General features: G+C 40.7%; 1 non-coding gene across 1 annotated transcript; it reads left to right on the plus strand.

Annotated features, from left to right (window-relative positions):
* Positions 1–6621: 6621 nt before the first annotated feature.
* TRNAC-GCA lies at positions 6622–6693 on the plus strand. The gene has a single exon. It is a non-coding gene; the product is annotated as a tRNA-Cys (tRNA).
* The last annotated feature ends 19748 nt before the right edge of the window (positions 6694–26441 follow it).

Consider the following 26441-nt stretch of genomic DNA (forward strand, 5'->3'; position numbering starts at 1 on the left):
ACTCTTCACATGAGGTGGCCAAAGTACTAGAGCTTCAGCTTTAGTATCATTCCTTCCAAAGAAATCCCAGGGCTGATCTCCTTCAGAATGGACTGGTTGGATCTCCTTGCAGTCCAGGGGACCCTCAAGAGTCTTCTCCAACACCACAGTTCAAAAGCATCACTTCTTCGGCGCTCAGCCTTCTTCACAGTCCAACTCTCACATCCATACATGACCACAGGAAAAACCATAGCCTTGACTAGACAGACCTTAGTCGGCAAATGTCAGGTCTATGAATCAAGGCAAATTGGAAGTGGTCAAACAAGAGATGGCAAGGGTGAACGTTGACATTCTAGGAATCAGCAAACTAAAATGGACTGGAATGGGTGAATTTAACTCAGATGACCATTACATCTACTACTGCGGGCAGGAATCCCTCAGAAGAAATGGAGTAGCCATCATGGTCAACAAGAGTCCGAAATGCAGTACTTGGATGCAATCTCAGAAATGACAGAATGATCTCTGTTTGTCTCCAAGGCAAACCATTCAGTATTACAGTTATCCAAGTCTATGCCCCAACCAGTAACAAGTTTTGCCAAGAGAACACACTGATCATAGCAAACACCCTCTTCCAACAACACAAGAGAAGACTCTACACATGGACATCACCAGATGGTCAACACTGAAATCAGATTGATTATATTCTTTGCAGCCAAAGATGGAGAAGCTCTATACAGTCAACAAAAACAAGACCGGGAGCTGACTGTGCCTCAGAATATGAGCTCCTTATTGCCAAATTCAGACTTAAATTGAAGAAAGTAGGGAAAACTGCTAGACCATTCAGGTATGACCTAAATCAAAACCCTTATGATTATACAGTGGAAGTAAGAAATAGATTTAAGGGTCCAGATCTGATAGATAGAGTGCCTGATGAACACACACACACACACACACACACACACACACACAGTATACCCTCCTGCACTTGCCTTTCTCAAATCTGTGTAGGGCAAAGCCTGACAGCCCATCTCTGACTTCTACCCCAGATGGGGTTGTTCGGCAGTGTTTCAGATGTAGAACACCACTCAGTCCTTCCCAGCACATTTCTCTCTTCACTCCAGGATGAGTAAAAGATTACCTCCTCTGTACTGAAGCTGCCCTGGAAAGCGCTCTGTCCTTGTTCAGGGTGAGGAAGTCACTTGCACCACGGGCAGTGGGGTCTTCAGGGCTTTTCTGCGCTGACCTCTCTCTGCACTCCTAGGGCTTTGGGTCCTGGGAAACCTGATCCTTGCTGTCCCATCTGATGTGCCTGAGTCATACTCACCAACCAGCTGAAAGAGAGGGCAGGACTTAGGAGGCTGCTTCCACGGGGGACTGGCCGGCATGAGGGGAAGTGGTGAAACTGGAGGAAGGGTCAGGTTTTGGAAACATTTCAAAGGAAGAGCCACTTGAGTTTGATGACTGATAATGTATTCCGAGCAGATGGGGTGGAGGGAGTCAAGAGCACCTGAGGACTGAGAAAATGTTGAGAACGGGCATGTGAACAAGACAAGAAAGCAGAAATGAAGGGAGCTAAAAATGAGAAAGGCTTGATTTGCTGTTATTTTTACACCAAATACACACACAGATTATATTTTAAATGGATTTGTATGTTGTTTTTTTAAGCTCTTCATTTGAAAGTCAATTGTTGGAACATCTAAACATGCTTTCCCATCAAAACAGCACTAGAAGAGGTTCCTAGGCTAGCTCAAATAAAGCCAGTGTGGAATCGTAAATGTGGAAGGGAACTTAGAGATCATTCAGTATTAGGGTATTAAGGCAGAGAATACAGTCATTCAGAGACAGACTCAGAAATGACACTATATTTACTGACTAGGTAACCTTATTTAATTTCACCAGGCTTCATACTCTTTGTGTATCAGACAGACTAATATTAACCTCCCAAGTTTGTGATGAGGATTAAGTCAAATGTTAATACTCAGTGTATAAAGGCCGAGTTGCTTCTTGTTCCCATCATCACATGGTGTTTATCAAGGAAACCTTGATCTGGCATCGGAAAGGAATTGACGCTTTCCTGGGTCACCCACGGGGCTAAGGGGTTCCATGCATGGATTTCTGTAACCCCAGAAAGCCCTAGACAAGATTGGGAATACGAAGGTGCCACTATTTCCTTTCCACCATCTTAAAAATACAGCATAGGGCATGTGATGCATGCTCAAGCAGAGGAACTATTATTCAGGCCAACCTCTCCTCTCCCTTTTACATATAACTGAGGCCCAGAGAGGCAAAATGATGAGGCCAAAGGCCTCCTGCTAGATGGTGGCAAAACTGAAACTAGAAACCAGGTACTCAGAGTTCACAGTCAAGATTTCTTTCTACTATGTCAGGAAATAACTCAGTGCCACAACTTCTCCACTATTCGTAGATGGGTGACTGTGAGGAAACTGGCAGCTCTGAGAGTCAGTGCCAGAGAGTATCCTTTTTAGAAGGTTTGAGGCTGTGGCTGGCTCCGGGCAGAGGGGGAAGGGGGCATTCTGGCAATACTGGCTGTCTGGGGGTGCAGAGTAGTGGTGTGAGAGACCTCCAAGAAGGGGCGGTGTGTCTGCAGTGCCCTGTCCTATGGAGCTTAGGCTGGGCCAGGGCCAGGGAGGAGTTGCCCACAGAAGTACCAGCAAGTGGTTTGGTAGCAAAGACATAGGAGGGAGGTAAAAAGGCTGTCAATGTCATTTCTGTTGACTGATTATTCCTGAGTAGAAGTTTTAGATGCAGGGAAATGCAATAGGGTTTACTGTGAAAAAGAGCATCACAGTTTAGTTAATCCATACTATTGGGGCATTCTGGTTACAGAGAGGGTGAAGAGTCACATACTTAGTGGACTTTCACTGTGCCACAGACATGCTCATGGAATGCACATACTTTGTCCCCCAGGTTGATTAGAACAGCTGACACCTCTGAGACTCAGAAGAGTTCAGTGGTTGTGTCCAAAAGACAGTGAGTGGCAGAGCCAAGGAGTGAGAGCAGACACAGACTAAAGCCCCAGCTCCCCCATGCAGGCCCACAATAATTAAGCCCCTACAAATTTGGCCCTCATTTTGAAAATCTGAATTTTATTATCTGACTTTTCTGCTTCAGAGAGTTGAACGTGCTTGCCTTGCTTCTCCATGACATTCTCTGTCATAGAATCCCAGAGGGCAGTGGGGCTATATGGGGAGGTTGGTATAAGACAAGCATTTCCACAGCTGCCTAACATCTGAGAGTCTCCACTTGGAGAGAGGTCATGTGTCTTTGGGAGATGGGATGACGGTAGGGTGTGGTTTGGAAAATATTTGGAATTCATTCTTCTACTTTCTCTCACGTATCTGGTGTCCTCACCAGTGAAGACCAGTTGTCCTGACTCTTAACTCTTACCCTCCCCACAAAAACTCCCAGTTTCATTCACTCAGTCAACAAATATTTATTATGCCCTTATGAGTGATGATAACATATGTCAAAGGCACTTAAAACATGCATTGCTTTTGAGATGTTATTTTATTTCTATGAATTTTTAGTAGGAAACAGTCGTGGATTTGGTTATAAGGACGTTTAGTTGCAATGTAAAAGATTTTAAAAGTTAAGTGAAAAAAGCATACCAATAAAACAGAATATTATACAATATATAGCATTATTAAATGAAAATGGCATATTGCCCATAATAGTATATGAATATATGAGCATTACATTATGAATTTCATACATTTTATTTCTTAGAAGAGTTTTAGATTCACAGCAAAATTGAGAAGATAATACAGAGAGCTCCTATACACCTCTCTGCTCCCACATACACACAGCAACCCCAGTATCAATGTCCAGAATCATAGTGGTACATTTGTAAAAATCTATGAAACTACATGTCATATCACTATCTCCCAAAGTCCATAGTGTTCATTAGGGTTCATTCTTGGTGTTATATAGCCCATGAGTTTTAAACAATATATGTTATAATGACATGTGTCCCCCATTGCAGGGTTTCCCTGGTGGCTCAGACGGTAAAGAATCCGCCTGCTGTGCTAGATCCCTGGGTCTTCTGTCCTTCTCCTTTGTGATTTGCTGACTATCATTAGTGTTATGTTTGGATTCCTTTCTCTCTTTTGTGTGTGTATCTGTAGCAGATGCTTTTTTTGTGTGCTTACCATGTGGTTTATATGTAGTCATATATATATATATATGTATACATGTATATATATATGAATTTTTGTAAGTTGCTGATCTCTTAAGTTCAAACACATTTTAATAATCCTGAACTTTTACTCCCTTCTTCACATTTACTGTTTTTGATCTCTTATTTTACATTTATTTGCTTAGTGAATCCTTTAAGTACTTACTGTGGATATAGATGGCTTTACTACTTTTGTCTTTTAACCTTACTATGAGCTTTATAAGTGGAGTAACCTTGGGAGCCCTGAGTTCCAGTCTCTACCTCCTTAATTCAGCAAGACTGAATCTTCCTATGCCACAGTCTTTGAAGTGCCTCCAGGCAGACACCTGGTGATTGTGGGCTAATCTCATTTTACTCTCTTCTCTTAGGGCAGTTACTTTTGTCCAGCATCTGAAAATAGTAATTATATTTCACTTTGTTTGTAATGAAAGAGCTAATTTGATACTAATTACTTCATCATGGCTGAAATGTTTTTAGTTTTTAATCATAAATGTGTTTTAAATTTTATTGAATGCATTTTTTCATCTATCAAGACTACCTTGTCCTTTTCTTCAATTTGTTATGGTGGTGAATTACTTTAATAACTTTTCTAATGATACAACGTCCTCATATGCCAAGGACAAACCCAACTTAATAATAATTTTTTAATACTTGCTAGGTTTGTTTTGGCAATGGTTTGTTTAGGATGTTTGCACCTAAATTCAAGAATTCGAACAGTCTGTGTATTTTCTTTCTCATGCTGTCTTGGATTTTGTATCAAGATTTTGCTAATCTTTAAAAAGATATAGACATTGTGTTAGTTTCTTATTGCTGCTTAATAATTTGCTACTATCTCTGTGCCTTAAAATGACATAAATTTATTATCTTACACTTCTGGAGGTGAGAAGTCCAAAATGAGTTTCACTGGGCCAAGATTAAGGTGTCAGTAGGGCCACAATCACTCCAGAGGCTAGGAGAGAATCAGTTTTATTGCCTTTTCCATCTTCTAGAGGCCACCTTCGTTCTTTGACTCATGGTCCCCTTCCAGACAGCAATCACAACACTCTGAACTCTGCTCTGTCATCGCAACTTTTCTCACTCTGACTTTTCTGCTTTCCTGTTTGACCTGTAAGGACACTGATGATGGCATGGGATTTACCTATACAATTGAGAAGAATCTCCCTATTGAAGACATTTAATTTATTCACATCTGCAAATATTCACAAGTTTTAGGGATTACGATATGAATATTTTGGGGGGATTATTCTGTCTAGCAAAATAGGAGAAAATATTCTCCAATTTTCTTTTCTATTGGAATTATCTGTTCTTTGAATATCTGATAAAATTTACCATATTGTATGCAGATGACACCACCCTTATGGCAGAAAGTGAAGAGGAACTAAAAAGCCTCTTGAAGAAAGTAAAAGAGGAGAGTGAAAACGCTGGCTTAAAGCTCAACATTCAGAAAACGAAGATCATGGCATCCGGTCCCATCACTTCATGGGAAATCGATGGGGAAACAGTGGAAACAGTGTCAGACTTTATTTTTGGGGGCTCCAAAATCACTGCAGATGGTGATTGCAGCCATGAAATTAAAAGACGCTTACTCGGAAGGAAAGTGATGACCAACCTAGATAGCATATGCAAAAGCAGAGACATTACTTTGCCAACAAAGGTCCATCTAGTCAAGGTTATGATTTTTCCAGTAGTCATGTATGGATGTGAGAGTTGGATTGTGAAGAAAGCTGAGCGCTGAAGAGTTAATGCTTTTGAACTGTGGTGTTAGAGAAGACTCTTGAGAGTCCCTTGGATTGCAAGGAGATCCAACCAGTCCATTCTAAAGGAGATCAGTCCTGGGTGTTCATTGGAAGGATTGATGCTAAAGCTGAAAACTCCAGTACTTTGGCCATCTCATGTAAAGAGTTGACTCACTGGAAAAGACTCTGATGCTGGGAGGGACTGGGGGCAGGAGGAGAAGGGGACGACAGAGGATGAGATGGCTGGATGGCTTCACCAACTCGATGGATATGAGTTTGAGTGAACTTCAGGAGTTGGTGATGGACAAGGAGGCCTGGCAAGCTGCAATTCATAGGGTCGCAAAGAGTCAGACACAACTGAGGACTGAAATGAACTGAACTGAACTGAACTGATGGTACATTTTTATGAGTGGCTTAAAAAAAATAGCCTGAAGTGTATGTTTTTAAAATAACCACAATAATACTGTTACTAAGAGTAAGATTATTACTTTCCAATAGTTTTTGACCTTAGGATATTGCCCTCTACAGTATATGGATATATCGATACCACCAAAATACTGGGTTTAAAAATCTCTTTAAATAAATTTTTATGTAATAATGCCACCAACAAGAGATATAGTTGGATCTTTTTGCTTTTATATTTCAGAATTTAGTTTTCATTTGATTTAATTTTGCTTTTTAATTATGTAAACATTTGCATGCTTCAGGGCTTCCCTGGTGGCTCAGACGGTAAAGCGTCTGCCTGCAGTGCAGGAGACCCAGGTTCGATCCCTGGGTTGGGAAGATCCCCTGGAGAAGGAAATGGCAACCCACTCCAGTACTCTTGTCTGGAAAGTTCCATGGGCTGAGGAGCCTGGTAGGCTACAGTCCATGGGATCACAAAGAGTCGGACACAACTGAGCGACTTCAGTTTCAGTTGCATGCTTCAAAACTATAAAACAAGGTTTATTCAGAGAAGCTTAGCTTCCAGAATATCCATTTCCTCTTGGCTGTCCAGATTCTCACTTTTTTCTTACTAACCATATATTCTGGAGATAACTTCATCATTATATGCAAAGACCTCCCTAATGACTTTTTATAACTTCATTGTACTCATTGTTTACATGTACCATGGTTCTTGTTTTTGAACATTTGGGTTGTTTTTAGTCTTTGTCTAATACCAACAATGTTTCAATGAATAGCTTTATGCATAAGATAATTCATATTTTGTGAGTGTATTTTTAATATAGCTTTCTAGAACTGGGACTGCTGGTCCAAAGAGTAAATAATTTCCTTGTCATTCACCATCTCCTCACAGAAAAATCTTTTGGTTTATTGCCAGTATGATAGGTTTGAAATGATACTTTTAATTTGTAATTTTAATATTATGAGTGAAACTGAGTGTCTTTCTCTATGTTTAAAGGCCATTAACATTTATTTTTAGTGAATTATCTAAAATATAAGTGTGTTATCTACACTTTTCTATAGGGCTATGGGCATTTCTTCTTATTTTTTAGATGTAGATATCCATCACTTTTGTTACATAAATTAAAATATTTTAAAATTTGTTATTTATCTTTGACTTTGCTTATGATGGGGCTTTTTTTTTTGTAATGGTCTCATTTTTTCATGCAAATTATCTTTGCTTTTTATTTATATGAAATCCAATTTATTATTTTTTTCCCCTTTTCTAGTCTGATTTTTGTCATTTGGGGGAAAAGTTTTCTTCACTTCCAAGTTATAAAGAAATTTACACATATTTCCTCTAGTACTTTAATGGTTTTATCATTTAGACAAATATCTGATCCATGTGCTATTTATGTTAGCTTTAGTGTGAGGAATGGATCCAATTTTACATTTTTCAATATAGTTATTTTGTTGTCATAACACCTCTTATTAAGAACTCTGTATTTCTTTGCTGATTTTAGATGTTGTCTTTATCATACACTAAACTTCCATTTGTACTCAAGGCTATTGCATTTTCTATCTGTTCACTGATGTACTTATGGACTCGTGAGCCAATATTGCACAGTTTTAAGTATGGAGACTCTCCAGCCTATTGTAGTGTTATACATTTAGTATTTAGCAGAGATAACTCTCTGCTGTCATTGCTTTTCTTTCTGAATGTTTTTCTGGCTCTTCTCTTTTCCTGTTCATTTTAACACACATTATAATGAACTGGTCCCAGCTTCAGGGGAAAAAAAAAAAACAAATTAGCATTAGTATTTTTACATGTAGTGCATTAAATATAATTAAATGAAAAAATGGCATGTTCATGATGTTGAGTCTCTGTATCCAAGAATATGGTATATGTTGTTATTTTTATATCTACATTTCAATCTCTAAAGAATATTTTATAGATTTCCTCAAATATAGTTTGGACACTTCTTGTTATCTGTGCTTATAGTTAAAGTGCTGCATGAGACATGTCATCAAGTTTGGAAAGCTCAGCAGTGGCCACAGGACTGGAAAAGGTCAGTTTTCACTCTAATCCCAAAGAAGGGCAATGCCAAAATGTTCAAACTACCATACAATTGCACTCATTTCACATGCTAGCAAGGTAATGCTCAAAGTCCTCCAAGCTAGTATTCAGCAGTACATTAACCAAAAACTTCCAGATGTACAAACTGGGTTTAGAAAATGCAGAAGAATCAGAGATCAAATTGCCAACATTTGCTGGATCATAGAGAAAGCAAGGGAATTCCAGAAAAACATTTACTTCTGCTTCATTGACTACACTGAAGCCTTTGACTGTGTCGATCACAACAAACTGGAAAAATCTTAAAGAGATGGGAATATCATACCACCTTACAACTCCCCTGTGTAACCTGTATGCAGGTCAAGACAGAACTTTACATGGAACAATGGAGTGGTCAAAATTGGGAATGGAATATGGCAAGGTTGTATATTGTCACCCTGCTTATTTAACTGCTATGCAGGGTACATCATGCAAAATGCTGGGTTGGATGAAGCACAAGCTGGAATCAAGATTACAGGGAGAAATATCAACAGCCTCATGTATGCAGATGATAGCACTCTAATAGCGAAAAGCTAAGAGGAATTAAACAGCCTCTTGATGAGGGTGAAAGAAAAGAGTGGAAAATCTGGATTTAAACTCAACATTCAAACAATGAAGATCATGGCATCCAATTTCATCACTAATGGCAGATAGAAGAGGAAAAATTTGAAATAGTGACAGATTTTATTTTCTTGGGCTCCAAAAATCACTGCAGATGGTGACTGAAGCCATGAAATTAAAAGATGCTTGATTCTTGGAAGAAAAGCTATGACCAACCTAGACAGTGTATTCAAAAGCAGAAACATCACTTTGTAAATAAAGGTCCATATAGTCAAAGTTATGGTTTTTCCAGTGAATGAGTGAGTGAAGTCGCTCAGTCGTGTCCTACTCTTTGTGACCCCATGGACTGTAGCCTACCAAGCTCCTCTGTCCATGGGATTTTCCAGGCAATAGTACTGGAGTGGATTGCCATTTCCTTCTCCAGGGGATCTTCCAGACCCAGGGATCGAACCAGGGTCTCCCTCATTGTAGACAGACGCTTTACCGTCTGAGCCACCAGGGTTTTTCCAGTAGTTGTGTACAAATGTGAGAGTTGGATCATAAAGAAGGCTGAGCACTGAAGAATTGATGCTTTTGAAGTGTGGTGTTGGAAAAGACTCTTGAACGTCCCTTGGACAACAAGGAGATCAAACCAGTCAATCCTAAGGGAAGTTAATCCTGAATATTCACTCTGAAGGAGATCAACCCTGGGATTTCTTTGGAAGGAATGATGCTAAAGCTGAAACTCCAGTACTTTGGCTACCTCATGCAAAGAGTTGACTCATTGGAAAAGACTCTGATGCTGGGAGGGATTGGGGGCAGGAGGAGAAGGGGATGACAGAGGATGAGATGGCTGGATGGCATCACCGACTCAATGGACGTGAGTCTGAGTGAACTCCGGGAGTTAGTGATGGACAGGGAGGCCTGGCATGCTGCGATTCATGGGGTCGCAAAGAGTCGGACACGACTGTGAGACTGAACTGAACTGAACTGAACTGATTCACTGGAAAGACTGATGCTAAAGATAAGTTCCAATACTTTGGCCATCTGATGCAAAGAGCTGACTCATTGGAAAAGACTCTGTTGCTGGGAAAGACTGAAGGCAAAAGGGGAAGGGGTGGCAGAGGATGAGATAGTTGGATAGCATCAACAACTCAGTGGACATCTCCTGGAGATGGTGAAGGACAAGGAAGTCTCTCTTGCTGCAGTACATAGGGTGGCAAAGAGTCAAACACAATTTAACGATTGAACAACTGCACCAACAATGCTTCTAGTTGTTTTAATTTCATTTTATTTTGTCTTGCTACTATAAAATAGAGTCTTATCTCTCATTATACCCTCTAAGTAGTCATTGCTTATATATATATATAAGATTATTGATTTCTGAATGTTGGTTTTTATAATTTGTGACTTTACTAAATTCTCTTATTGTTTATAATAGTTTTTCCATTGATTCTTTCAAGTTTTCTAGAGAGATAATCACATTGTCAACAGATAGAGTTTTAGCCTCCTTTCCAATCCTTATGCCATTAATTGTCTAATCACATTGTTTGTACATGTTATTTAATTTTACTCTTTTATATTACCTATGAATGTAGAGTCAAATGGCTTGTCAAATAAATTTCCAAATGAGATTACAGATTTTAATTTAAAGTATCTATCTTTATCTCACTTCTGTTAGGTAGAATACAGTCCTGCTCTTATCATTAGTATCAACATTTTCATGCCTACATTTTTAGAAAATAATAAGTGCAAATGTGATAAGCTATTACAGCAATACCTCAGTCACTGCCAAGGAGACAATTAGGGCAAATGCCACTAATTGTATGAATGTATCAATTTGCCATGAATGTATCAATACTGGGCAGCAATTTTAGCTCCCCAGTATAGGTATAATGGTCTTCTGTTTGATCTTGTGTGCAAAGGTAGATGCTCATGTAGGAAAGGAATTTAAGGATATTAAAAATAATACAGATAAGTGCAAGTGATACAATCGTTAAAATTTTCAAAGGTTGAAAACTAATTGCATCATTTTTTACACCTGAAAAATATTTGGGGTAGCTCTCTTTTTAAGATGCTAATTTTAACAAACTGATAATGTAGAAACCTTCTTTTTCCCCTATTAAAGGCTTCATATTTGGTACATGCTCATCTTGTTTCTCTAAGCCCTCTTTTTTCTCCCCATCCTAGAAGAGATAAGAGAGGGCAGCAAAAATATCTTTTTCTCTCAAAATACCAATTCTCATTCTTCTACCTAATTTATTTTAATTCTTTAACTGGACTCTTTTTTGCCATTCTACTGATAATCATCATTGTGAGATTTCCCATTAGCCTTCAGTTCTCCTACTTAAACAGAAGCTGTTGAAAATTATTGTTTCATTATAAAGCAAGGTATGCCTATAGTAAAACAACAATACAGATAGACCTAATATTCTTCTGCAATTCTGTTATCCAAATACAAATGTTGCACTTTTATTTCTTTTTATAAAATATATTATTTTACAATGGTGGGTGAAAGTAAAAGTGTTAGTCATTCAGTTGTGTCTGCCTCTTTGAGACGCCATAGACTTTAGCCTGCCAGGCTCCTTTGTGCATGGAATTCTCCAGGCAAGAATACTGGAGTGGGTAACCATTCCTTTCTCCAGGGGATCTTCCCGACCCATGAATTGAACCCCAAAGAGATGACTCATTGTAAAAGACCCTGATGCTGGGAAAGATTGAAGGCAGGAGGAGACGGGGGTGACAGAGGGTGAGATGGTTGCATGGCATCACTGATTCAACGGACATGAGTTTGAGCAAACTCTGGGAGATAGCGAACTACAGGGAAGCTTGTTCATGGGGTCACAAAGAGTTGCACATGACTTAGCAAATGAACAACAACAAAAGGAAAAAAACGGCAAGAATGAACACATGGAAGGTAAACAATATGTTACTAAACAACCAATGGGTTACTTCAAAGAAGAAACTAAAAATATCTGGAGACAAATGAAAGCAAAATCACAATGATCTCAAATCTATGGGGTGTAGCAAAGGCAGTTCTGAGAGGGAAGTTTCTAATGATCCAAACCTACCTCACCAAACAAAACAAACAATCTAACATTGCACCTACAGGAACCAGAAAAAGAACAAGCAAGTTAGTGGAAGGAAAGAAATCATAAAGATCAGAGTAGAAATAAATGAAATAGAGACTAAAAAATAATGCAGAAGCTCAATGAAAAGAAAACTTGATATGAAGTTGAAGTAATTAAGATTGTGTGATATTGTTGAAAAAGTAGCCTAATAGATTGATGGAACCAACAGAGAGATCAGAGACTCACGCTTATATAACTTGACTTTTGACCAAGGTGCCAAAGCACCTTAACACCTTTAGGAAAGCAGTATCTTCTCAACAAGCAATGCAGGAATAACTAGGCATATAAAAAAAGCAATTTTGACTTCAAATTCAAAGACAAAAATTAATTTGAAATGAGTAATTTAACTTAAACATTAAAGTTAAAAATTTAAAGCTTCTAGAATACACAGGAGAATTTATACACTTTAGAAATAAGGAAAGATTTCTTAGAACCTCTAGAAATCACTGACCCCTCGCCCCCAAAAAAGGATGAAATAGAGTAACTAAAGCATTCTACATTTCCAAAGACATTGTTAAAAAATGAATAGGCAAGCTACATACTGGGATAAAATATACTATATATATATATATATATATAAAATATATATAAAACAAATAAAAAATGCTCAACATCATAATGGAGAAGGCAATGGCAACCTACTCCAGTACTCTTGCCTGGAAAATTCCATGGACGGAGGAGGCTGGTAAGCTGTAGTCCATGGAGTCGCTAAGAGTTGGACTGAGCGACTTCACTTTCACTTTCATGCATTAGAGAAGGAAATGGCAACCCACTCCAGTGTTCTTGCCTGGAGAATCCCAGGCATGGGGGAACCTGGTGGGCTGCCGTCTATGGGGTCACACAGGGTCAGACAAGACTGAAGCGACTTAGCAGCAGCAGCAACAACAACATCATAAATTAGGGAAAATCAAGTGAAAAGTACAATGATATCACTGCACACGTACTAGAAAGTCTGACATAAATAAGACTGATGACACCAAATGCTGATAAGAATTCAGGACAACTAGTATTCTTATACCTTTCTGACAGGACTTTAAAATATTACAACAAATTTGGAAATTTGTCTGGAAGTTTTTTACTAAGTTAAACATAAATCTGCTATGCTGTGCTGTGCTTCGTCTCTCAGTCATGTTTGGCTCTTGCGACCCCATGGACTGTAGCCCACCAGGCTCCTCTGTCCATGGAGATTCCCCAGCCAAGAATACTGGAGTGGGTTCCCATGTCCTCCTCCAGGGGATCTCCCCAACCCAAGGATCGAATCCAGGTCTCCCACTTTGCAGGGGGATTCTTTACTGTCTGAGCCAACAGGGAATGACCTAGAAATTCTACTTCTAGGTCATTTTCTATCTTTTTTGTATAGTCTCTTTAGCATCCATGTCCATTACATCCATTAAAAGAAACATGGAAAATATTTCTAATAAACATAATGGACACAAGTGATTAGGCAGAATACACAAAAACCTCCTATAATTTTTTTTAAAAAGACAACTCAAGAGAAAAGTAGTAAACAATATTAACCAGCTGTGCTCAGAAGACCCTACTGAAAAGACTTTTCTATCTAACTGGTAATCAAGGAAATGCAAATTAAAATCATAGAATTTAAAAGTCTAAAATACCTAATATCCAAGCACCTAGTTTTAAATCAATACCTGGTTTTAGAAATAATGTGAAAAATGGAATCTCACCTGCTGGAGGAGTGTGAGTTAGTACAACACTTTGGAGAATAATCTGGCAATATGCAGCCATGAAATTAAAAGACACTTACTCCTTGGAAGAAAAGTTATGAGCAACCTTATTCAAAAGCAGAGACATTACTTTGCCAACAAAGGTCCGTCTAGTCAAGGCTATGGCTTTTCCTGTGGTCATGTATGGATGTGAGAGTTGGACTGTGAAGAAGGCTGAGCGCCGAAGAAGTGATGCTTTTGAACTGTGGTGTTGGAGAAGACTCTTGAGAGTCTCTTGGACTGCAAGGAGATCCAACCAATCCATTCTGAAGGAGATCAACCCTAGGATTTCTTTGGAAGGAATGATGCTGAAGCTGAAACTCCAGTACTTTGGCCACCTCATGCGAAGAGTTGACTCATTGGAAAAGACTCTGATGCTGGGAGGGATTGTGGGCAGGAGGAGAAAGGGACGACAGAGGATGAGATGGCTGGATAGCATCACAGACTCGATGGACATGAGTCTGAGTGAACTCCGGGAGATGGTGATGAACAGGGAGGCCTGGCGTGCTGCGATTCATGGGGTCACAAAGAGTCGGACACGACTGAGCGACTGAACTGAAAGTTAAGTATACCCTTTCATACAGCAGTTTTTCTCTTAGGCACATATGCTCAAGAAAAACAGTGCATGTGTGCCCAGCAATCTTGCACAGAAATGCTTATAATCAATTCAGTCAATTCAGTTCAGTCGCTCGGTCGTGTCCGACTCTTTGAGACCCCATGAACTGCAGCATGCCAGGCTTCCCTGTCCATCACCAACTCCTGAACCTTGCACAAACTCATGTCCATCAAGTTGGTGATGACATCCAGCCATCTCATCCTCTGTCGTCCTCTTCTCCTCCTGCCCCCAATCCCTCCCAGCATCAGGGTCTTTTCCAATGAGTCAGTTTTTTGCATCAGGTGACCAAAGATTTGGAGTTTCATCTTCAGCATCAGTCCTTCCAATGAACACCCAGGACTGATCTCCTTTAGGATGGACTGGTTGGATCTTGCAGTCCAAGGGACTCTCAAGAGTCTTCTCCAACACCACACTTCAAAAGCATCAATTCTTCAGCATTCAGCTTTCTTTATAGTCCAACTCTCACATCCATACATGACCACTAGAAAAACCATAGTTTTGACTAGACTGATCTTTGTCAGCAAAGTGATGTCTCTGCTTTTTAATTTGCTGTCTAGGTTGGTCATAGCTTTTCTCCCAAGGAGCAAGCATCTTTTAATTTCATGGCTTCAGTCACCATCTGCAGTGACTTCAGAGCCCAAGAAAATAAAGTATGTCCCATTGTTTCCCCATCTATTTGCCATGAAGTGATGGGACCAGATACCATGATCTTCGCTTTCTGAGTGCTGAGTATTAAGCCAACTCTTTCACTCTCCTCTTTCACTTTCATCAAGAAGCTCTTTAGTTCTTCTTCGCTTTCTGCCATAAAGGTGGGGTCATCTGCATATCTGAGGTTATTGATATTTCTCCCAGCAGTCTTGATTCCAGCTTGTGCTTCATCCAGCCTGGCATTTTACATGATGTACTCTGCATATAAGTTAAATAAGCAGGGTGACAATATACAGCCTTGACGTACTCCTTTCTCTATTTGGAACCAGTTTGCTGTTTCATGTCCAATTCTAACTGTTGCCTCTTGACCTGCATACAGATTTCTCAGGAGGCAGGTCAGATGGTATGGTATTTCCATCTCTTGAAGAATTTTCCACAGTTTGTTGTGATAAACACAGTCAAAGACTTTGGCGTAGTCAATAAAGCAGAAGGAGATGTTTTTCTGGAACTCTCTTGCTTTTCTGATGATCCAACAGATGTTGGCAATTTGATCTCTGGTTCCTCTGTCTTTTCTAAATTCAGCTTGAGCATCTGGAAATTCATGGTTCACATACTGTTGAAGCCTGGCTTGGAGAATTTTGAGCATTACTTGGTTAGCATGTGAGATGAGTGCAATTGTGCAGTAGTTTGAACATTCTTTGGCATTGCCTTTCTTTGGGATTTGAATGAAGACTGACCTTTTCCAGTCCTGTGGCCACTGCTGAGTTTTCCAAATTTCCTGGCATATTGAGTACAGTTCACTTTCACAGCATCATCTTTTAGGATTTGAAATAATTCAACTGGAATTCTGTCACCTCCACTAGCTTTGTTCATAATGGTGCTTCCTAAGACCCACTTGATTCCCATTCCAGGATGTCTGGCTCTAGGTGAGTGATTATACCATCATGGTTATCTGGGTCGTGAAGATCTTTTTGTATAGTTCTGTGTATTCTTGCCACCTCTTCTTAATATCTTCTGCTTCTGTTGGGTCCATACCATTTCTGTCCTTCATCGTGCCCATCTTTGCATGAAATGTTCCCTTGGTATCTAATTTTCTTGAAGAGATCTCTAGTCTTTCCCATTTTATTGTTTTCCTCTATTTCTTTGTATTGATCACTGAGGAAGGTTTTCTTATCTCTCCTTGCTATTCTTTGGAATTCTGCATTCAAAGGGGTATATCTTTCCTTTTCTCCTTTGCCTTTTGCTTCTCTTCTTTTCTCAGCTATTTGTAAGGCCTCCTCAGACAAAGATTTTGCCTTTTTGAATTTATTTTTCTTGGAGATGGTCTTGATCGTTACCTCCTGTACAATGTCATGAACCTCCATCCATAGTTCTTCTGGCACTCTGTCTACCAGATCTAATCCTTTGAATCTATTTGTCACTTCTACTGTATGATTGTAAGGGATTTGATTCAGGTCAAACCTTAATGGTCTAGTGGTTTTCCCTACTTTCTTCTATTTAAGTCTGAATTTGGCAATAAGGAATTCATGATCTGAGCCACAGTCAGCTCCCGGTCTTGTTTTTGCTGACTGTATAGGGCTTCTCCATCTTTGGTTGCAAGGAATATAATCAATCTGATTTCAGTGTTGACCATCTGGTGATGTCCATGTGTAGAGTCTTCTCTTATGTTGTTGGAAGAAGGTGTTTGGTATGACCAGTGTGTTCTCTTGGCAAAATTCTGTTAGCCTTTGACCTGCTGCATTTTGTACTCTAAGGCTAAATTTGCCTGTTACTCCAGGCATCTCTTGACTTCCTACTTTTGCATACCAGTCCCCCATAAAGAAAAGGACATCTTTTTTGAGTGTCAATTCTAGAAGGTTTTGTAGGTCTTCATAGAACTGTTCAGCTTCATCTTCAGTGTTACTGGTCGGGGCATAGACTTGGATTACTCTGATATTGAATGGTTTGCCTTGGAGATGAACAGAGATCATTCTGTTGTTTCTGAGATTGCATCCAAGTACTGCATTTTGAACTGTTTTGTTGACTATGAGAGCTACTCCATTTCTTTTAAGAGATTCTTGCCCACACTAGTAGCTATAATGGCCATCTGAGTTAAATTCACCCATTGCAGTCCATTTTAGTTCACTGATTCCTAAAATGTGAATATTCACTCTTGCCGTCTCTTGTTTGACCAGTTCCAATTAACCTTGATTCATGGGCCTAACATCCAGGTTCCTATGCAACATTCCTATGTTCTTTATAGCATCCAGCTTTACTCCAGTACTCTTGCCTGGAAAAATCCCATGGATGGAGGAGCCTGATAGGCTGCGGTCCACGGGGTTGCGAAGAGTCTGACATGACTGAGTGACTTCCCTTTCACTTTTCACTTTCATGCGCTGGAGAAGGAAATGGCAACCCACTCCAGTGTTCTTGCCTGGAGAATCCCAGGGACGGGGGAGCCTGGTGGGTTGCCGTCTATGGGGTCGCACAGAGTCGGACACGACTGAAGTGACTTAGCAGTTACTTCCATCATCAGTCACATCCACAACAGGTCGTTGTTTTAGGTTTTGCTCTGTCTCTTCATTCTTTCTGGTGTTATTTCTCCCCTCTTCTTCAGTAGGATATTGGACATCTACCAACCTGGTGAGTTCATCTTTCAGTGTCATATGTTTTTGCCTTTTCATACTGTTCATGGGGTCCTCAAGGCAACAATACTTAAGTGGTTTGCCATTGCCTTCTCCTATGTTTATAATAACAATGTTTACAATAGAAAAACATTCTGGAAACCCCTGAGTGTTCATTGATATTAAAATAAATAATTCTGTCTGTTCACATCATGATCAAATAACCAGCAATGGAAATGAATGAGCTAAAACTACCTGCAGCAACGTGAATGAATCCTATAAACATAATATTGAGAAGCAACTTTTTACTTCTTTATGCATACTGTATAATGAAGAAAATACAGACTGGATAATGGCATTATGGGCTTCCCCAGTGGCTCAGTGGTAAAGAATCCGCCTGCAGCACGGGAGATGCCAGAGACACGGTTCAATCCCTGGGCTGGGAAGATCTCCTGGATGCGGGCATGGCAACTCACGCCAGTATTCTTGCCTAGATAATCCCATGAACAGAGGAGCGTGGTGGTTTACAGTCCATAGGGTCACAAAGAATCAGACACGACTGAAGTGACTGAGCATGAACTATGTTATGATGAGCTGAAATAGTAAGTGCTATTTAGGGTGAGATAGGTTGGTAGATATATAGAGAGAGCGATAGCAAGAGGAAGCAGAGCTTAGTAACTGGTAGCACAAGCTTGAGATACAGGATCCTTGATTTGTGTCCTATCTTACCTATGTAATTTGGTTGCTGTGTGACTCTGGGTGAGTTACTTGACTTCTCTGTGTCACAGTATTGTCATTTGTTAGATGAGAATAGCTGTCGTATCCAACTCATTGGAAGGTTGCTTGAATTAATGAGTCAATATTTGCAAAGTATTAAAAATTGTGCCTGTCAGAGTGTCCATATCTGTTTTAATACATACAAATCATAAACATTAAATTCTAGAGGGTGGTCAGTAGTGTGGGAGGATAGAGGCATCCGAGGGGCTTCAGTTTCACTTTGCATTTCTTATTTCTTAAGTTGGATGGTGTTCATACATTATATTTTGATGGGTCAAAAATATTTCAAAATTTTAAAAAGGATGCATAGACTATTTCAATATATTGTCAAACTTTGAGGAAAAAGACAAGTTATAATGAGAGACTGATATTGTGAAGGATATCTGGAAAGAGAACCTCCCTTAAAATGTCTAAGTTTAATTAGTGCACCTACAATTTTGGTAACATTTTCTGGAAGCATCCCTAAACCTAGGGAAGAAAGCACTGGCCTTGTAATCGGAAAACCTAAATTTTCTTCAAGCCTCTGCTGTTGATTCATTTTGAGTCTCTGGGCTGGTCTGTCTCCAGTGACATCCTCGTGCTTCATTTTGTTTATCTTTAGAACGGATGTGTTGTCTTCCACCTCTTCCAAATGGCCAGAATGGAAGTTTCTTTCCTTATCTTCAGCACAGAAGGGAGAGTTAGAATTTCCTTCCCCACTCTCCCCCACTGCCTTTCAGTAACTAGCAAAGAAGTTTATTTTATTTTAATGAAGTCTGTGAAAAATGATTCATGCTTGAAAGCAGCCTTTTCCCTTTACTTAATGACAGCTTCAGCTTCTGAGTGTAAGCTAAAATGGAGAAAAATCCCATGTGGTTTTCAGAATGTACATATGAGCATATGTGCTGTGCTTTCAAAAATTTCTCTGTTGGTGAGTCTATTGTGCACATAAGCAAAAGCAGTCTAGACCCTCAGAAGGGGAGAATCGCAAGAAAGCCGTCTTCTAATTTCCCAATAGTTTGTTTCCAGATGGTTCGCGTTAGAAAGAGAAGGGACAACAACACAATGGTAACAACTGGCGCCCTTGTTAGGTGTGTACTGTTGCGTTTCTGAGAAGGCATGTGTAGTTGTTTTCTTCCTGCTATGCCTGATTTCAGACTCCCAGACTATCGTTTATTTGAAAGTAAAACAACAGCGAACAAAATGACTACTTACCCTTTCCCATGCCAATGGGAATTGTATACTGGTAACCAGGGGGTCTGGCCTTGAAGGCCTATTTTAAAAATAGGAATGGGTCCCCCACCCAGCTGGATTAACTACTGCTTTTTTCTCTTATTGTAAAGGAGACGAAAATATCTGGCTTCAAAATTTGTCTCGGCACATCCCTTTCTCTGGTTCCTTACGCTCAGCAAGGTGGGCCCTAGATGTGTCTCTGGTTGACTGACAGTTCTGAGCTTCCCTCTGAAAAGAGGTTCAATAAAGCTCAGAGCTTACTTTGCCAAGCATGACTGCTCTTTCTTTTTAAACCCACATACGCTTGAAGGGGGATTTAATCCTTGCATTTCTGATTGTTTACACTAAAGAGTTGTGTTGTGAGAGCGATTTGATGTCTGTGAGACTGTTTGAACATTTTAATAAAGCTTGTTGAGAGAAACATTTTCTCTCAAAACAGGAAGCTAGATTTTTGCCATGTGTAAATAAACATAAAATACCAGCGGGCTCAGGGCTCCAAACCTGGAGATTCTGAATGAAGCTTGCACTTAACCAATCAATGTGCTTTTCATCTTTATTTAAGAGTGAGTGTGAAGTCCCTCAGTGTGAATGCTCTTTCTCCTTTTGCAGACATTTAACATGTCTCTGCATTAAAGTTGGGACCACGCCATTAAAGTCGTGGCATCACATGAGACAGCTTTCAGGGTTCACTCCTCCAGCATTCAGTGAGCATATCCAGGTAACAGGACTCAGTTTTGTATTCAAGGAGCCCATGGTCCACAGCCTGGTTCCAGAAACAGACTTATGCACAAATTATTATGATACAAGATGGTAAGTGTGAAGGCAGTGATGTGTTACAGATATTATGGGAGCCCAGACTTTGGGCTTTTGAGTCAGCTAGAATTAATTCAGGAGAGGCTGACCTTGGGCACCCTCAGCCTTCAATCGCTTGGAGTAGGGCTTGGGTTCCCAGCCAGAGACTGGGGCTGGGTCATGGCGGTAAAAGCACCCAACCCTAGCCACTAGACCAGTGGTCAGTGACAAGGGCCCTGGCAGAAAAGAATGTCCAAAAGACGGTAAGGAGTGAAGTAAGTCAAGTGTTTATTAAGAGGAAAAAGAGGACAGTATGTGTGGATAGACACGGAGCAGACTCAGAGGGAGAGTCCCTCCTCCTGGACCTCCAAAACACAGGTACACGTGCACATGTACACACATGCACACATCTGCCCACACACATGTACACACAGGCACATTGTGGCATTTCTAGGCTGGAGTCCCCCTACCCTTTAGAATGACAAAATTGTTCTCATCTTTAAAGATTAAGGAGACCAAGAGGAAGAAGGATAAAACCTAAGCAGTTCAGCATTGCTAGAAGATTAAAACATAGGACAAATGAGCCCAGAAGGTAAATGGGAATCAGATCAAGTTGGTTAGCATGGAGTGATTTGATACTGGGATGACGGATAATGTTTGCTTTTTAGACTGATCACTCCAGCTCCATGGATGATGGACTGGGCCACGCTGGAAGGTATCGTACTGTTCTTGTCCTTCACGGTCACTTCAATCTTGGTCCTTCTGCAAAGGAACCAGCAAAGGACAGTGATGTATCCAGAAGTAAGGGGACCCTCTCTGGGAATCAAGCAAAATCCAAACACACCAGGAGAAGAGACGAAGGAGACTCGGCCAGAGGAACATCTGCTCAAGCCCATTCTACTCCCTCCCTAAATGCTCCCTAGGTTTCCCACCATCTCCCCACCCCCAACCCCAGCCTCTCTGCTTCTGCACCTTTAACATTCAGATTCAAGTGGAAAAGAAGCCTTTTTCTCCTTCCTTTCAGCACAGCTGAGACAGGCAGTAATTTTCAGAAGGAACTTCATTTGAAATAGCACCACCACAGAAAACACAAAGGGAGAATGAAAGGGAAAACAACAAAGAAAGCAGAGAAAGCTGTAAAACAATTATGCTTACAAAATATAGATTTTGTGTCCAATGACAGCCTACATTCCTGCCAGACCTACAAACCGTTTCTTAAGCTCTTTGCTCTCTCATTCTCTCCCCTGCCCCTTGAGAGCCTGAGCTCACAGATGTGGGGAAAACTGTGAACAGTCAATACTGCAAATGCACTCCCCCTCACCGCCCCCCCGCTGTGGTGAGGGCCGCAGCCTCTCCAGGGAGTCAACATCTTCCAAGGAAAACATTCCTCCCCAGAGACACCCTCTGACTCCTTGTGGGGATTCTGGTCTAATTAAAGCCCCTGGGCAGAGTGAACAGAGTTCTGGTGTAAGTCTTGTCCCCACAGGTGGGAACACGAGATCCAGCATTTCAGACGTGTTTCTTGAATGATCCTCTCCTCCAACCTCCGTGTTCCCACCCAAATTCAGACCTTTGCTACCTCTTGTTCAAACTATTGTACTGGTCTGGTCTATAAATGCTCTGACATTTTCTCTTTTTAAAGTTTAGCTTGGACCTGATCATCTTTCTCCCACGGTCTACCAGATTAATTGAGAATTTTTCCAATTGATGGTAAATGCCAGTCCAACTCTTCAGCCAAATACCCCTTACACACATCCTATGCTTCTGTCAAGCCACAAGAACTAGACATTATTTCTCAAATGTCCTGCCTTTGTTCCCACATGTCCTCCCATGAAGTATTTCTTGTTTCTCCAGTTCAATGGGTTGACAATCAAAACTATCCTTATAAAGTCAGCCCCAGTGAGTGATTCACTTGGTGAACCCTTCATCTTTCTCTTGCACTTATGTTACTCTGATTTGTATCAGAAATAATTGGAGAAGGAAATGGAAACCCCCTCCAGTACTCTTGCCTGGAAAATTCCATGGACAGAGGAGCCTGGTTGGCTACAGCCCGTGGGGTTGCAAAGAGTCAGACATGATTGAACGACTTCCCTTTCCCTTTTCAGAAATAATATTTTACTCTCATTTACCTCACTCTCTTCCCCAGCTTAAACTATAGAGTCATTGAAGAAAGGAATAAAATACCTTAGAGGTCAGTGTGGAGAGCAAATAAGAGACTCTGTAAATTGCTAGTAAGGATATTGGCAAATGGTAAGCTCCCCACAAATGTCATCAAGATTTGGAGTACAATTCTGGAGTCAAATGAAACTAGATTTGGACCTTGACTCTACCACGGACTAGCTTGGTGACCTTTAGAATTACTTACTTTCATGGAACCTCAGTTCTTTCATCTATAAAAAGGGTTGCTTACCGTTGTTCCTTCCTCATGGGGTTGTAAGGGTAAATTAGATGACAGATTAAATTTGATCATAGATATAAAAATACTTAGCAATCTCTTAACAAACTTGTGCTATTATTACAGGACTTGAGAAAAGTGCTTTGTCTACAAAAGTCCTTAGGGAAAATTTGGGTTGGAGGTTTTGTGCCTCAGATGCAAACACATCCTACATTTGTGAATCTGGATTCTGGGTGAGGGTCCCTGCTATCCCTCACAGCCCTCCTCCCTCCTTGGGGTAGGCACCTCCTCTTCCCACCCTGCACTCTGTGACTTTGTCCGGGATGGATCCTACTGGTTCTCATGTTGGACAGTAGCTGGCCTGCTGGGAGATCCATTGTCGAGTAGCCCTTCTCCAATGTGCTCACTATGGTTTTCTGGGGAGGACGAGATGAAAGAGTATTAAAATTTTGGCCATTTTGAGGACACTGCCAGGGAGCTAGACTTAGGAACTTTGCATATATCTATTTTAAACTTACTGGTTAGACTTAAATGGAAGACTGGTTAATATTGCTGATATGAGTAAAGGAAGGCTGTTTCCATTGTTAATGTGAGAGGATCCATACAACTGAATGCAACCAGGAAGACTCCAGAAACTGCCCTGCCCAGTTGCTTTGCAGGCTGGTCCAGATTTCGAGTCCTGGAACACCAGACGCACACTGCTTGTGTATATTAACCAGCCATCCAATTGATAGTCTTGAGTTTCCATCTCTGCTCTGTGGCAAGTAGACACAATGCATTGCAGGAAGCCAAGCAATTATTTGCAAGTGGGTTACATGATATCATCTCCAGCACTTCAACCACAGCTGAAATCCAATTCCATCAGCTGGCTTGGATTTGAGGGGAAATGAAAGTCACATTTTGGAAAAATGGGATGGATTCTGAGTGTTAGAACTGATACTTCGGCAAAAAAAAATCCAACCAAACAAACAAGAGTTCAATCATAGAGACATTCCCTGATATCCAGTCCTGTTTATCAATCCCCAAAAGTCACAGATGAATCCATGAGTTTAGTAAACTTTTCATAAATTTGTAGTACATTTTGATGACTCTTATACAGACTGTTTTCTCATTTGTTAATAGAGGTAATTTTATACCCCATGGTGCTGTTTTGAGATTAAATTAGATAATGCCAAAGTGAATTCCCAGGAAGCCAGTAAAGTTTAAGCCCTTCATTGGCATGGACCTCTTTCAAGACCTTGTACCTGGCTTCCTATTTATAATTTGCATCTTTTTTTCTTCAAGAAGATGCAAAGTCCCATAAGCCTCAAACTCCACAAACCTGCATCTGCTTCTATGCAGATGTAGGGCAGGTGCTAGGATGGAGGGAAGTGGCTGATAAGGTCAGGGGCCTGGTAGGGGACTTGGAAAGGAGATGGGAGTCTCTCTGGAGATTTGTAGCTTTATTAAAAGGTTTACGAAGTGCCAGAGCACCTGACTGTGAGCAAACTGCTAGGACGTGAAAGAGAGCTAGTAAAATATCCTCTAAAAATTATGACTTGACCGTGGCTTCAGCTGTTACCTCATTTAGTGGGAACTGTGTCCTAAGCAACTTGCCTTCTCATGGTGACCCTGGGGCAGGTGCCTCTCAATTCATGTCAGGCCAGTAGCCTGCAGGGCCAATCACAGCTGATTCCACAGAGCCTCTGGGAGAACTGGGACAGACCCCAGTTGGCGTGCAGTGAGGGACATGGTGCTTTTCAGCCATCAGCCTCCCCTTCGACAGTTTCTTCAGGCAGATGCAAGGGGAATCACTTTCAATTCCCGGCCCCTCCCTCCTTCCTCCCCACTCCTCTATCGTTCTTATCCTCCTGCTTTTCTTCTTTTCCTTTCTTTCTTCCATTTCATGAATCATGATACAAATTTCAATCCAAGATAAAAACGTATTTTATTTCACCCTTTCGGCTGTGATTAAGTTCTGTCCACAGCAAGGACATTGCCGTTTCCATGGGAACCAATATACTCTAAAGCTGAGAAGGATGACAGTGTAGAAAAGTAGAAAGAAGGCAAAGAGGTTTGCTCGAGTTGCTTTTCACCCGCCACGGAGGAAACAGAATTACGGAAGCCAGGGGCTGCCGAGGAATTTACGAGGTCACTAAATCATAGGCCCACTTCCAGAAGAGCCAGTGAAACAATTCTGGAGATAAGCGAATATCCTTTATTTAAAAAGAGCCAGAACAGATTCCACAATCTTCTTTGTAAAGGCATTCAGTTGTTATTTTTTAAGGGCAATTATTCAGCAGCTGATGTGAGCAATGCCTGGGTGCCTGAAATGATTCCTTTGCATTGCCAGCTGCAGAGAGACCTTGCCTCATGCACCTTCTTACCCAAAACTGTCGTGCTCCACTTTCGTACCTTTCATCCCTCTAAGCACTCTATCAAAGTACCCAGAATCCATCTGATTAAAGCAAAAATCTCTTTTCTCCCTCTTTACTATTTTTTCTAAAGAAGAAGAAGAGTTTATTATTCCAGTCTTCCTATCATTATTATAGACAACACTTATAATGGTTTTAAGCATATGAAGAATGTTAGAGAGGCATTAACATTCACTGTTGGGAGTGAATATTAATGCCATGACTTTAACAGAAAAAAAATAAACAGAATAATTCTCTGGTAGGTGACAGGGAATACGGGAGAGTCTAGTTCAAGGATTCTTTACCCTAATGTCTCAGGAACACTTAGCCCATGTTGGATTGGTCCACAGGAAGTGAAACAGAGCCGGTGGTCAAGATTCAGTGAGGTAACTATTCAGATCATTCAGGGACGAGAAGAGGGGAAAACATTCTGCCCTTGAACAACTCGGAGGGCCTGCTGTACTCAGTTACTGGGCTGTGAGCACAGAATGCTAAGAGGATGCCTGGCTGTCATCATACTGAAGCCTCAGCTAATGATAACTTTCAAGCTCTGGTTCTCCTGGTTCAAGGTTGTACCAAGTAGTGCCAAGGAGCTGACTACACACAGGGACTCACCCAGGTGACCTCCCTCGGCTTGGCTCTTGGCTTGCCACTTGCCAGCTGTATGGTCTTGGGCAAAAGAAGTCCTCAATTTTCTTATTTCAAATAATATCTGCCTCAAACCTGTGATGAGCTGAGAAGTGTATAAACCTTTTTGTGTGGTGCCTGACACATAGCCAATGAACACTGCTCAATAAATAGTAGCTCTATTTATTATTCTGTCATTTTGCCCTCCTTATGGAAGCTCCTTGAGGGAAGTGGCTCAGCTTCCATCTTATAGATTCTGTTGCTTAAGCTAGAAATTGAGGCACCCGCTCCGACCCTTGTAAACTGCTGGTGGGAATGTAAATTGGTGTAGTCACATATGGAAAGTATGGAGACTCCTCAAAAAATTAATAGAGCTACCCTGTGATCCAGCTCTTCCACTTCTGAGTCTTTATCTGAAGAAACTGAAAACACTAATTCAAAAAGATAGATGTAGCCCTAGGTTCATCATGGTGTCATTCATCATGTAGCTAAGATATGGAAACAATCTATGTGCTCATTGGTAGAATAGACAGAGATGTGGTGTATATATACAGTGGAAGATTACTCAGCCATAAA

This window comes from Oryx dammah, unplaced genomic scaffold (assembly GCF_014754425.2).
Source record: "Oryx dammah isolate SB20612 unplaced genomic scaffold, SCBI_Odam_1.1 HiC_scaffold_27, whole genome shotgun sequence".
Taxonomy (NCBI): Eukaryota; Metazoa; Chordata; class Mammalia; order Artiodactyla; family Bovidae; genus Oryx; species Oryx dammah.